The sequence below is a fragment of the Scyliorhinus torazame genome, chromosome 1 (assembly GCF_047496885.1).
Source record: "Scyliorhinus torazame isolate Kashiwa2021f chromosome 1, sScyTor2.1, whole genome shotgun sequence".
Taxonomy (NCBI): domain Eukaryota; kingdom Metazoa; phylum Chordata; class Chondrichthyes; order Carcharhiniformes; family Scyliorhinidae; genus Scyliorhinus; species Scyliorhinus torazame.
In genome coordinates, this window is record NC_092707.1 from 309,958,495 (window position 1) to 309,969,682 (window position 11,188).

General features: G+C 51.1%; 1 long non-coding RNA gene across 1 annotated transcript; it reads left to right on the forward strand.

The window, feature by feature from the left end:
* Positions 1 to 4,957: 4,957 nt before the first annotated feature.
* On the forward strand, positions 4,958 to 7,157 carry LOC140391940 (uncharacterized). The gene is made up of 3 exons (XR_011935249.1): positions 4,958 to 5,026; positions 5,753 to 5,870; positions 7,055 to 7,157. It is a non-coding gene; the product is annotated as an uncharacterized lncRNA (long non-coding RNA).
* Positions 7,158 to 11,188: the final 4,031 nt, after the last annotated feature.

An 11,188-nucleotide genomic window follows, 5' to 3' on the forward strand; every position in this document is an offset into this window, starting at 1 on the left:
ATGATGCAAGCCTGGCCCGTATTCGCTGTGAGACTGCGGCTGACCCCCTTCTACAACGTGTGATGCGCCACATGACGGAAGGGTGGCTCAAAGGACAGTGCCCACAATTCTACAATGTCCGGGCCGACTTGGCCGTCATCGACGGTGTCCTCCTAAAGTTGGACTGGATTGTGATCCCACACAGCATGCACAGGCTGGTCCTCGAACAATTACACGAAGGCCATCTCGGGGTTGAAAAGTGCAGGCGGAGGGCCCGAGAAGCTGAGTACTGGCCGGGCATCAGCGACGACATCGCCAACATGGTGCTCAACTGCCCCACCTGCCAAAGGTTTCAGCCGGCGCAACCCCGTGAGACGCTTCAGCCCCATGAGTTGGTAACGTCCCCCTGGGCAAAGGTTGGTGTGGACCTCTTTCATGCGCTCGGCAGAGACCACGTCATCATAATTGACTATTTTTCAAACTGTCCGGAGGTCATACGCCTGCACGACTTGACATCATCAGCTGTAATCAGAGCATGTAAAGAAACCTTCGCTCGCCATGGCATTCCGCTTACCGTCATGTCGGACAATGGGCCCTGTTTTGTGAGCCAAGAATGGTCTTCTTTTGCCGCTTCGTATGGCTTCACACACGTGACGTCCAGCCCTCTGCATCCCCAGTCGAATGGCAAGGCGGAAAAGGGCGTCCATATCGTGAAGCAGCTCCTCAGCAAGGCTGCTGATGCCGGATCTGACTTCTGTTTGGCCCTGCTGGCCTATCGCTCGACCCCACTGTCCACGGGCCTCTCACCAGCTCAGCTGTTGATGGGTCGCGCCCTCAGGACCACTGTAGCGTCCATTCATGTTCCTAAATCCGACCATGCTCCAGTACTGCAAAGGATGAGATTGCAGCGTGCTCAGCAGAAGGTGGCACATGACACTCGGGCAACTGATCTTCCTGCCCTGGTGCCTGGAGACAACGTCCGCATACACCTACCAGAGGGTGGCTGGTCGGCAACTGCCGAAGTTCTCCGCCGCGTGGCTCCCCACTCGTTCCTGGTTCGCATGCCTGATGGCTCCATTCGCCGGCGTAATCGGCGGGCCCTTCGGCTGCCTCTGCGCTCGCTATGTGATCATGCACCGGTGCCACGCCCTCCTGTTGTCCCTGATGTCTACTTTGTATAGCGGAACACCCAACACAACAAAGACTAGTAGTGCGATGAGGGAAGTGGGAAAAGCAAGAGGTGCCACATTAAATCACCTGCAGCTTGTAAGTCAGATGACATTGTGGGATGAAGGGATAAGGGATGTGGGAAGGAGAATATGGTAAGGACATGCTCTCTCCACTCCATCTCCGGTCAACCTGTTGAGGCAGGGTCATGGGGCTATTATTATGCCATTTCACCCCCTGCCTCACTGCCCCCTCCCCTGCACTTTCTAAACGCAACATTTGTGCAGAGCTCTGTGTCTGCATCGAATGGCTGCTGATATGACTGGTGACTAGTTGCACCTGCACCATTGCATAAGTGACACTGCAGAGGGCATTTCTGCATCATGCCTATTTATGTGTATATATGTTGGACTTGAGCATTTGTGAAGTCTCGGAATCCCTTCCCCCAAGTCACTGAAGTCCTGCTTCTGTATTGAAACTAATTGCGATGAATTCTTGGAGTTTGGATCTGTAGTAGCAGTGGAAACATTCTGAGAATGCTTGTGCTCCTATTGAATATTTAGGCTAAATTACTGATATCCCCCTGCTAATGCTACTGATGTTGGGACAATAGACATCAGCACTATTGTTCATAGTACATAATTGTAGTCCCTATGTGTGCAGAAGGTGAGTGCCTGTTCAACACAGACCACACGTTCGAACATCCTCCACTGTGAACAAGCCCACTGAGGTCAAAAGTAGAAATTTAGATATGAAGCACAAAGATCAGCAGATTTTCAACTTGAGAAACTTGTGAACGTGTACATTGATCACCACTGCAATCAGCTCTTGGTAGGAGGAGCGATGTGTAGGACAGGAGGACAGTTCCTGGTACTTAACCCGAAAATGCTGGAAACGCTCAGCATATCAGGCAGCATCTGTAGAATCCAGTATTTAAACTGTTGATTACTTGCGGTGGATTTTAACTTCCAGTGGGGAACTGCAAATGTCAGTCTCTGGTCCACTTGGTGATTCTAACCAGCTGTTGGTCCCCTTACACTGAGGCAGGCGCATTTCCTGTCTGCCAGCCTCACATAGATTTGCTGGTATGAAAGTTGGCGTATAAGGGCGGGTAGTGGGGAAAGGGATTCCTCAACTTTTCTCGTGGGGCGAAGCGGAGTGTTCCTGCACCCCTGTCTCCCCAAAGGAAAACTAAAGCTTATCGTTTGAGGCCTCGTCGTGTTCTGCCCTTCTTCTTACTGGCTGTAAGCTGATGGGAAAGCATTAAAGTTCCCATGTTGAGAGCTCATTTGTAGATCCAGCATTTACTCTGAGCAGAGCGACTATTAAATTTCACCAAATCAGTTCTGCCAAAGTCAAATTGCCACGTTCAGTGGAATATGGGTGCACTGCATGAGGCTATGTTACTGGGGCCTTGTGTAATGAACAGCCCAAATCTATGGATCCAAGTCACAAATAAATGTACGTTATTTTATAATTCCTCCACTGCATTTATTTAGCTGCAACAAAGGTCTTCCATAATCCATTAGCTTCATTTTACCATTGTCACACACCAAAGGAACGAGAGATTTTAATAATTTATCGTAGAATTGGGTCCAATTTCTATCTTTGTGATTTACAGGGACTCTTTTTAAAAAAAAGCATATGTTAACATTCAGCATCTTAATGCGATAGGCAAGTACATGATTTTAGAATTATAATCGTGTGCTTAGTGGTGGGTTTATGGACAACTGCTGAATCTGGAGTGGATGCAAGAAATAGGGTAATAGTAATGCTGCCATTATTTGCATTTTTGCACATTAACTAAGGGGGAATGGTCATCTCTAAATATCTTACTCACAACATAAAGTAACATTTAGTCATCCCAGCTCCCTGCAGGAACTACACCACAAAGTCACTGGGGGCGATTCTCCAAAATGGAGACAAAGTGTTCGCGCTGTCGTGACCGCCATCGCGTTTCGCGATGGCACGAAACGGGCACGGGGACTACCGATTCTGTCTCCCACAGGGGGCCAGCACGGCACTGGAGCGGTTCATGCCGCTCCAGCCTCCCTTCCCGGCGCCAAATGGGCGCCGCGCCAACCCGCGCATGTGCAGTTGGGCCGTGCCAACCTGCGCATGCGCGGGGGACGTCTTCAGTGCGCCGGCCCCGACGCAACATGGCATGGGGATTCAGGGGCCGGCCGCGCAACAAAGTAGGCCCGGGGAGGGAAAGGCCGCCGATCGCGGGCCAGACCCCATCGGAGCCCCCCCCCCCTCCCCCCCATTGAAGGAGCGCTTTTCCCCGCCCCACAGGATGCCCCCTGACCGTTCGTGCAGAGTTCCTGCCGGCAGTGACCAAGGGTGAACGGCGCCGGCGGGACTCTGTCGTATCCGCGCGGCCGCGCGGCCCATCCGGGCCAGAGAATCGGCGGCCCCACCGATTACAGCGGCCCGTGGCCGGCGGCGCGTCAAACGGGCCGGCGCAAATGGCACCGATTCTCCGCACCTCGGAGAATCGCGTGCCGCGTCGGGGTGTCGTGGCACGGTTGCGCCGATTCTCCGGCCCGGTGTGGGGCTCGGAGAATCGCCCTCACTGTACTCTGAAAATAGAGCTATAATACTTTACATTTAATGCATCGATTATGCAACTCACTTTAAGGGCAGCTCTGGATGAAGAGAATAAATCAGTGAATTTAACCGATAATTTAGTTTGTAAAATGAAATGAAATGTAAAATGAGTATACATAGAATCATAGAATTTACAGTGCAGAAGGAGACCATTCGGCCCATCAAGTCTGCACTGGCTCCCGGAAAGAGCACCCCACTTAAGCCCACACCTCCACCCCATCCCTGTAACCCAGTAACCCCACCGAACCTAAGGGCAATTTATCATGGCCAATCCACCTAACCTGCACATCTTTGGACTGTGGGAGGAAACCGAAGCACCCGGAGGAAACCCACGCACACACGGGGCGAACATGCAGACTCCGCACAGACAGTGACCCAAGCCGGAATCGAACCTGGGACCCTGGAGCTGTGAAGCAACTGTGCTAACCACTGTGCTACCGTGCCGCCCTCTGGATGAAGCTTCTAGCTGCTACATCAAACCAACACTTAAAAACAACGAATAGAATGTTTATTGTAGTGCAAATAATCGTGCATGTATTTCAGTGGCCAAATCATGAACTTTCAGGTCTTTGGATTACATGTTTTTTAGCCACTGGCATTGTGGAGCTTGAAGACTGCGCTGTTGCTATGTTAATGGCTTCCTGCCACCCATGAGAATCTTAAGAAACCAAGATTTAGTATTGCTTTGAACTCTTGAGTCACTTTGTACAGTCTTAACCAGAAAGATGATTACCACTTATTCCTAATCATTGCAGTATAAAGTCAACTTTCAAAGCATCTGATGACTGGAATAATACATGCGGTATTAGTGACTTAGTGTGTTTCGAAGAAGAATCTTTGATAGCGCGTCAGAACAAATTAGCTCCTCAGTGTTGCCAATTTGGCAGACAAAGCTGATTATTCTCTGAAATCACACTGCATATGTGCACAGGATTATAATTAATAACCATAGTTGTCAATCATGGTTTAATAATAATAATTTAGTATTTAGAGGCCAAAGTGGGTTATTGGCATCTGTGCCATCAGATGTAAAATATAGGGCAATTAATAACGATGAATTCATCTTCAGTTCAGAGCCGCAACAATTCACGCATTGTAATTTCAAAAGTCAACTTTAGCAGCTGGACACACGACCCACGATGCAACTGAGTGTGGGATTGGCTACTGAAAAGCACCTGCAGTAAATATATGCAGAATGCGCCCGGCTCTTTCTCCCTTTCAGGCAAATGAGAAAAGCAATCAGCCTGACATTCATCTGACACGGGTTAAGGTACTGAATTCATAAGTTATTTCTCTTTTGCATTTTGTTCTCTGTGGAGAATAGAAAAATGATGTTATTTTCAGTAATGCAAGGCACAGATGGGAATACTGTAGTACAAGTCTTGAAAACCAAGCGCCTGATGGATGGCTTCCCGTGGCAGGGTCCAGCTATCAATTGACAAAATAAACCTGAAACACACAGTTTGAAGGCAAGGCTGCTGAAATGTAGCAAACCGTGCGCTTACGGATTAGCCTTTTGTCTTCTGTTGGAGTATGTTGATAAGGAATATTAAGAACCCAGCTCCTGACACTTGGAGATTTGCTGCATGCAGTATACTGTGTTGCTTTGGGGGTTTCATTCAAATATATGGACTGTCAAATGGGCTCTTTTCTCATTAGTTAAGGAATGTCATTTTCACAAAAGGTTCCACAAACCTAGACGAGTTGTGGTGACACACAAAAGATGAGGAATCATTTTTTCTTTTAAATGGACTGTTCTTAACAATAGAAGGGAACCTTTTGACTGTGTTGCCAGTGTGTAAAAACATTGGTATTAAAATGCTACATTTTCACAAAATCATTGAAAGCCTTGAGAGCTGAAGTCACCTTTTTTTATGAGTCAGTTGTGTAATTGGTTACCGCTTCACAAAGCAAATGCTAATTCTGAGAGGAGCAAGCTGGCGTATCTATCCCATGCATACCGCATGTACAGTGATTGTTTCTGTTCCCTTTCTAGCACCTGCAGTCGACAAAATCAGTAGCTGCGGGGAAGATGGAATCAAGTAAATGGGACATGAGACCAGGTTTCTGACATGATCACCAGAGATATTAAACAAACCATGTTCAAACATTAGGTAAAATTTGCTGTTCTACGTGAAAAATAGTTTTCATTGCAATTAGAATGGCAAACAACATATGTTGGCTCTCTGGAGATTTACTTTGCAGTAACATGCAATCATTCAAATTAAAGGTGATATTTGACAAATTAGAGCTTGATTGTCGCCATGAATCACTTGTTGTTGATAGAAGCAGAAAATTATGACAGTACTGAACTTTATTGAACGGAGATTGTGAGGAAGTAAGTAGTTGATGGACTCATAATCAAGAACAGCGTTTAACAGCCAGTTCCTGGTTTTGCCTTGAGTTCTCTCATTGAAAAGCCCAAATGAAATCATCGGATGCACACATAAATTATTATACTTACAAAAAAAATAACCCTCAGAGGTGATTTTCCTATTGGCTCTGTTACCAGCTTTATTTAAAACAAAAGAGAGTTAACAGCCTGTTCAGCCCGATTGAAAGTTAGGAAGATTATTTTGCATGATAGTGGCACACAGGGGAGCACTCGGCTTGAGTAAACAAGCGTGCAGCACTAATTATCTGTGCTCTGGGCTCAGAAAGGAGTCTTAATGAAGAGAAGACTTCAATCTGCCCAGTTTGATGAATGTCCTGGTCCCTATTGGCAGAGTGAGAGAAGAGCACTTGTCTCGACTGATCTTCTCAGATGCAATTACTGCAGTGGAAGTGACTGCTGACCCACAGTAAATGATAGGGAGGTTACGCATGCTGAGTGCCATGAGTGCAATGGGCAACTTGTAAGACAGCCAATTACTTTGCACTCAGTCACATGACTGACAAATGTAGCCCACACAGATCAGATGAAAGTGATCCACGGCAAACCGAATGAAATTATTTAGAATTATGACAATGCTTTTGACAACAATAGCTTCCTTCATTCCAGGACATATGCCTTCATGATAATTGTGGTACTCCACCAACAGTTAGCTGCAGGGGCGCTGGCAGTCTTACTGTATAATATCCCAGATCTCTTCGGGGTTTGTGGAAACTACTTAAACAGTGAAATATGCTGCTTCGCAAAAGCAATTTGCTTGTACCTGTCTATGTAAATTTATCATTGTTTGTCCTTGTGGATGCATGTTTATCATGGATGCAACCTTTCTTTTTTTTTCAATAGCTATCAGCAGATTACACTTAGTTCTTCTTTCAGAAAGCCCTTGCTAATAATTTCTTTTTACAGATGGTGTGTAATATTGCATTAGTCTCCTAGTTTATTATGCAATAAATGGATCTCCATGGACACGCTGCTTACAGAACACTGTTCAGAATTCTGCTCTTCAAGCACATATTGACTCTCTCCTGTCATATCTATTCAGTTAATAATAAAAAATTCATAGATCTTCCAGAAACTAGTGTATCGCATCAGCAACATTGTCACTCCATGCATCATATCTGCTACAGAAATAGTGGCAAAAACGTAAAGGTGGACAGTTGTTGACAAATAATCATAAAACTGTGAATTACCTTCAATTCCCAAATATATAAAGGATGCATCTGTTGTGAAATCAATTGACTCGCTATCCACATTTCTGGGTGTTTTAGTTCAAGGGGACAGATTGTGACTTTGTTCAATGGCAAAACAGGTGACAGCGATTCAAGCCCATTTTATGGGATAAATTTCCCTCCCTCCCCCCCTCTTTTCCCTCCCTCCCCCCCTCTTTTCCCTCCCTCCCCCCCCCTCTTTTCCCTCCCTCCCCCCCCCCCCCTCTTTTCCCTCCCTCCCCCCCTCTTTTCCCTCCCTCCCCCCCCTCTTTTCCCTCCCTCCCCCCCCTCTTTTCCCTCCCTCCCCCTCTTTTTCCCTCCCCCCCCCCTTTTTCCCTCCCCCCCCCCCCCCTCCTCTTTTCCCTCCCTCCATTACAAAAGTCAGTTGCAAACTGACCGACTGGGGGAAAAAACGCCCCACATAAAAAGGCCATTCCACAGCGATACTCACGGCGGAAGGACTGAGTATGGTGATCAAATGTCCCAGTTTTACATTAAATGTCCTGGAATTCCAACAGCTTAAATGTTCCAGTTTCAAGTTGATTAGCTCCTCTAGGAGAGTGTCTCTCGGGGCCCTGGGGTACGAGGGGGGAACTGTGGGAACATATACGGACAGTTACTAGACAGGGCAAGACTACCACTGGACAAAACGAGACGGAAGTGGGTTGGGGATTTTGGTGCCAAGCACTGAGCAGAGCCAACTCCACCTACTCCTGCGCTAGGCTAAGCCTTATGAAGTTTAAAGTAGTGCACAGAGCCCAACTGACTAGAAGCTGAATGAGCGGGTTCTTCCTGGAGGTGGAGGACAAATGTGAACGTTGCCAGGGACGCCCGGCCAACCACGCCCACATGTTTGGGGCCTGCCCCAGACATGTCGGGTTCTGGACAGCCTTCTTCGAGACAATGTCCAAGGTTGTGGGTGTGAGGGTGGAGCAGTGCCCGAGAGTGGCAGTCTTTGGGGTATCGGACCAGCCAGAACTACACATGGGGAAGGGGGCCGCGCCCTGGCTTTTGCATCCCTAACTGCATGCCGAAGAATCCCGCTCGGCTGGCGATCAGCAGCTGGTGGAATTTCTCCACCTGGAGAAGATCGAGAACACGATCTGTGGGGGGTGGGGGGGGGGAACACCTTCCAAGGGTCGGACATGGGGGCCAGTCATCAGCCTGTTCCAAGACCTATTTGAGGCAAACAGTGAGTAGGAAGAGAGGGGGAAGAGGAAAAGAGAGAGAGGAAGACAAGGGAGGACATGTATAAGCGACAAGGGCGGAGGGGGAGGGAAGGGAACCCAAGGGAACCACAAAATGAAACATGGGGACAAAAGGAAGCGGAGAAGGGCCATGCAGGCACCCCCTCCCAACACCAAAAAAAATGGAACATGCCTCCAACGGGGGGTGGGGGGACACCACTCGTAAAAACAGTTGTACAGAAGACACAAACTGGCTTGTAAATATCAGGCACACTTGAGCTGCTACTTTGTAAATACAAGGGGCAAAATTCTCCGTTATCGGCGCAAAGTCCGCCGATCGGCGCAAAAAAGAGCGCAAATCCGACTTGGGTCACGTCGGAAAAATGGGTCGAAAGTCTCCGGCCCGAAATGGGCTAGCAGCGACATAACGGGATCCGCGCTTGCGCAGTGGTTCACGCCGTGCAGCATCACACGCGCCGCACGGCGTGACGGCTCATAAGGCCGCGCTGCTCCCCCCCACCCGACTGGAACACCCGACCGGAACACCCGACTGGATGGCTGGCCGCCGCTCAGCCCCGAGGTTCGAGTCACGGCATGTGGAGGCGCTCCTGGATGCAGTGGAGCAGAGGAGGGACGCCCTGTATCCCGGGCACGGCCGCAGAGTTGCCCCACGCCACAGCCGGCGTCTGTGGAGGCAAGTGGCAGAGGCCGTCACCGCTGCGGCCCTGACACCACGGACAGGCAGCCAGTGCCACAAGAAGGTGAATGACCTCGTCAGAGCAGGCAGGGTGAGCCTCCCCCATATCTCCCCTCCCCCATATCCCCCCCTCCTCCATATCCCCCCTCCCCCATATCCCCCCTGCCCCATATCCCCCCTCCCCCATATCCCCCCTCACCCATATCCCCCCTCCCCCATATCCCCCATATCCACCCTCCCCATATCCCCCCTCCTCCATATCCCCTTCCCCATATCCCCCCCCCCATATCCCCCCTCCCCATATCCCCATATCCCTCATATCCCCCCTCCCCAATATCCCCCATATCCCCCCTCCCCCATATCCCCCATATCCTCCCTCCCCCATATCCCCATATCCCCCTCCCCCATATCCCCATATCCCCCCTCCCCCATATCCCCCCTCCCCATATCCCCCCTCCCCCATATCCCACATATCCCCCCTCCCCATATCCCCCATATCCCCCCTCCCCCATATCCCCCATATCCCCCTCCCCATATCCCCATATCCCCCTCCCCCATATCCCCATATCCCCCCTCCCCCATATCCCCCCTCCCCATATCCCCCCTCCCCCATATCCCACATATCCCCCCTCCCCATATCCCCCATATCCCCCCTCCCCCATATCCCCCATATCCCCCTCCCCATATCCCCCATATCCCCCCTCCCCATATCACCCCCTCCCCCATATCCCCCTCCCCATATCCCCCCTCCCCCATATCCCCCCTCCCCCATATCCCCCATATCCCCCCTCCCCCATATCCCCCTCCCCCATATCCCCCCTCCCCCATATCCCCCATATCCCCCCTCCCCCATATCCCCCATATCCCCCTCCCCATATCCCCCATATCCCCCCTCCCCATATCACCCCCTCCCCCATATCCCCCTCCCCATATCCCCCCTCCCCCATATCCCCCCTCCCCCATATCCCCCATATCCCCCCTCCCCCATATCCCCCTCCCCCATATCCCCCCTCCCCCATATCCCCCATATCCCCCCTCCCCCATATCCCCCCTCCCCCATATCCCCCATATCCCCCTCCCCCATATCCCCCCTCCCCCATATCCCCCCTCCCCATATCCCCCCTCCCCCATATCCCCTCTCCCCCATATCCCCCATATCCCCAAGAGAATCCAGCCCTAACCTTAACCTCTGCAATGCACGCACAACCGATGGCGTGCATTCATATACCTGCCTAACAGTGTTGCCTTTTACCCCTGCCACCGCCCCCCCCCACAGGAGAAGCGCGCACACAACAATAGGGAGCATGTGAGGACTGGAGGAGCCCTCACATGATGAGGAGCTGATGAGAGGCCACTGACCGAACATGAGGAAAGGGCCCTGGAATTGGCTGGCGGACCTGAGGAGCGGGAGGTTGCTGATGCAGAGGTTGGGGGCGTACTAGCAAGTGAGCCACCGACAGCCTGTCCCCATATCCCCCCTCCCCTATATCCCCCTCCCCCATATCACCTGATCACTGCCTGCGTGTCTAACCATGCATGCTTCATTGTGTATCGCAGGACCAAACGTCCAGGCACCCATCCCCGCAGATGCAGACCGCCCGCAGGATGCCCCTCGGACGCCACGGGAGACAGAGAGACCTGGACCCTCCAGCATGCGACGCCCGCAGGATGCCCCTCGGAGGCCACGGGAGACAGAGAGACCCGGACCCTCCAGCATGCGACGCCCGCAGGATGCCCCTCGGAGGCCACGGGAGACGGAGAGACCTGGAGCAACAGGGAGACGACACCCCCGTCACGTGCGGGAGCGACCACCCAGCGATGAGGGGGGCAGCCACAGGCCCCCGTCACATCCGAGCCAGGACACCACTACCCAGGACACCACGACCCAGGACACCACGACCCAGGACACCACTACCCAGGACACCACTACCTGGGACAGCACTGCCCA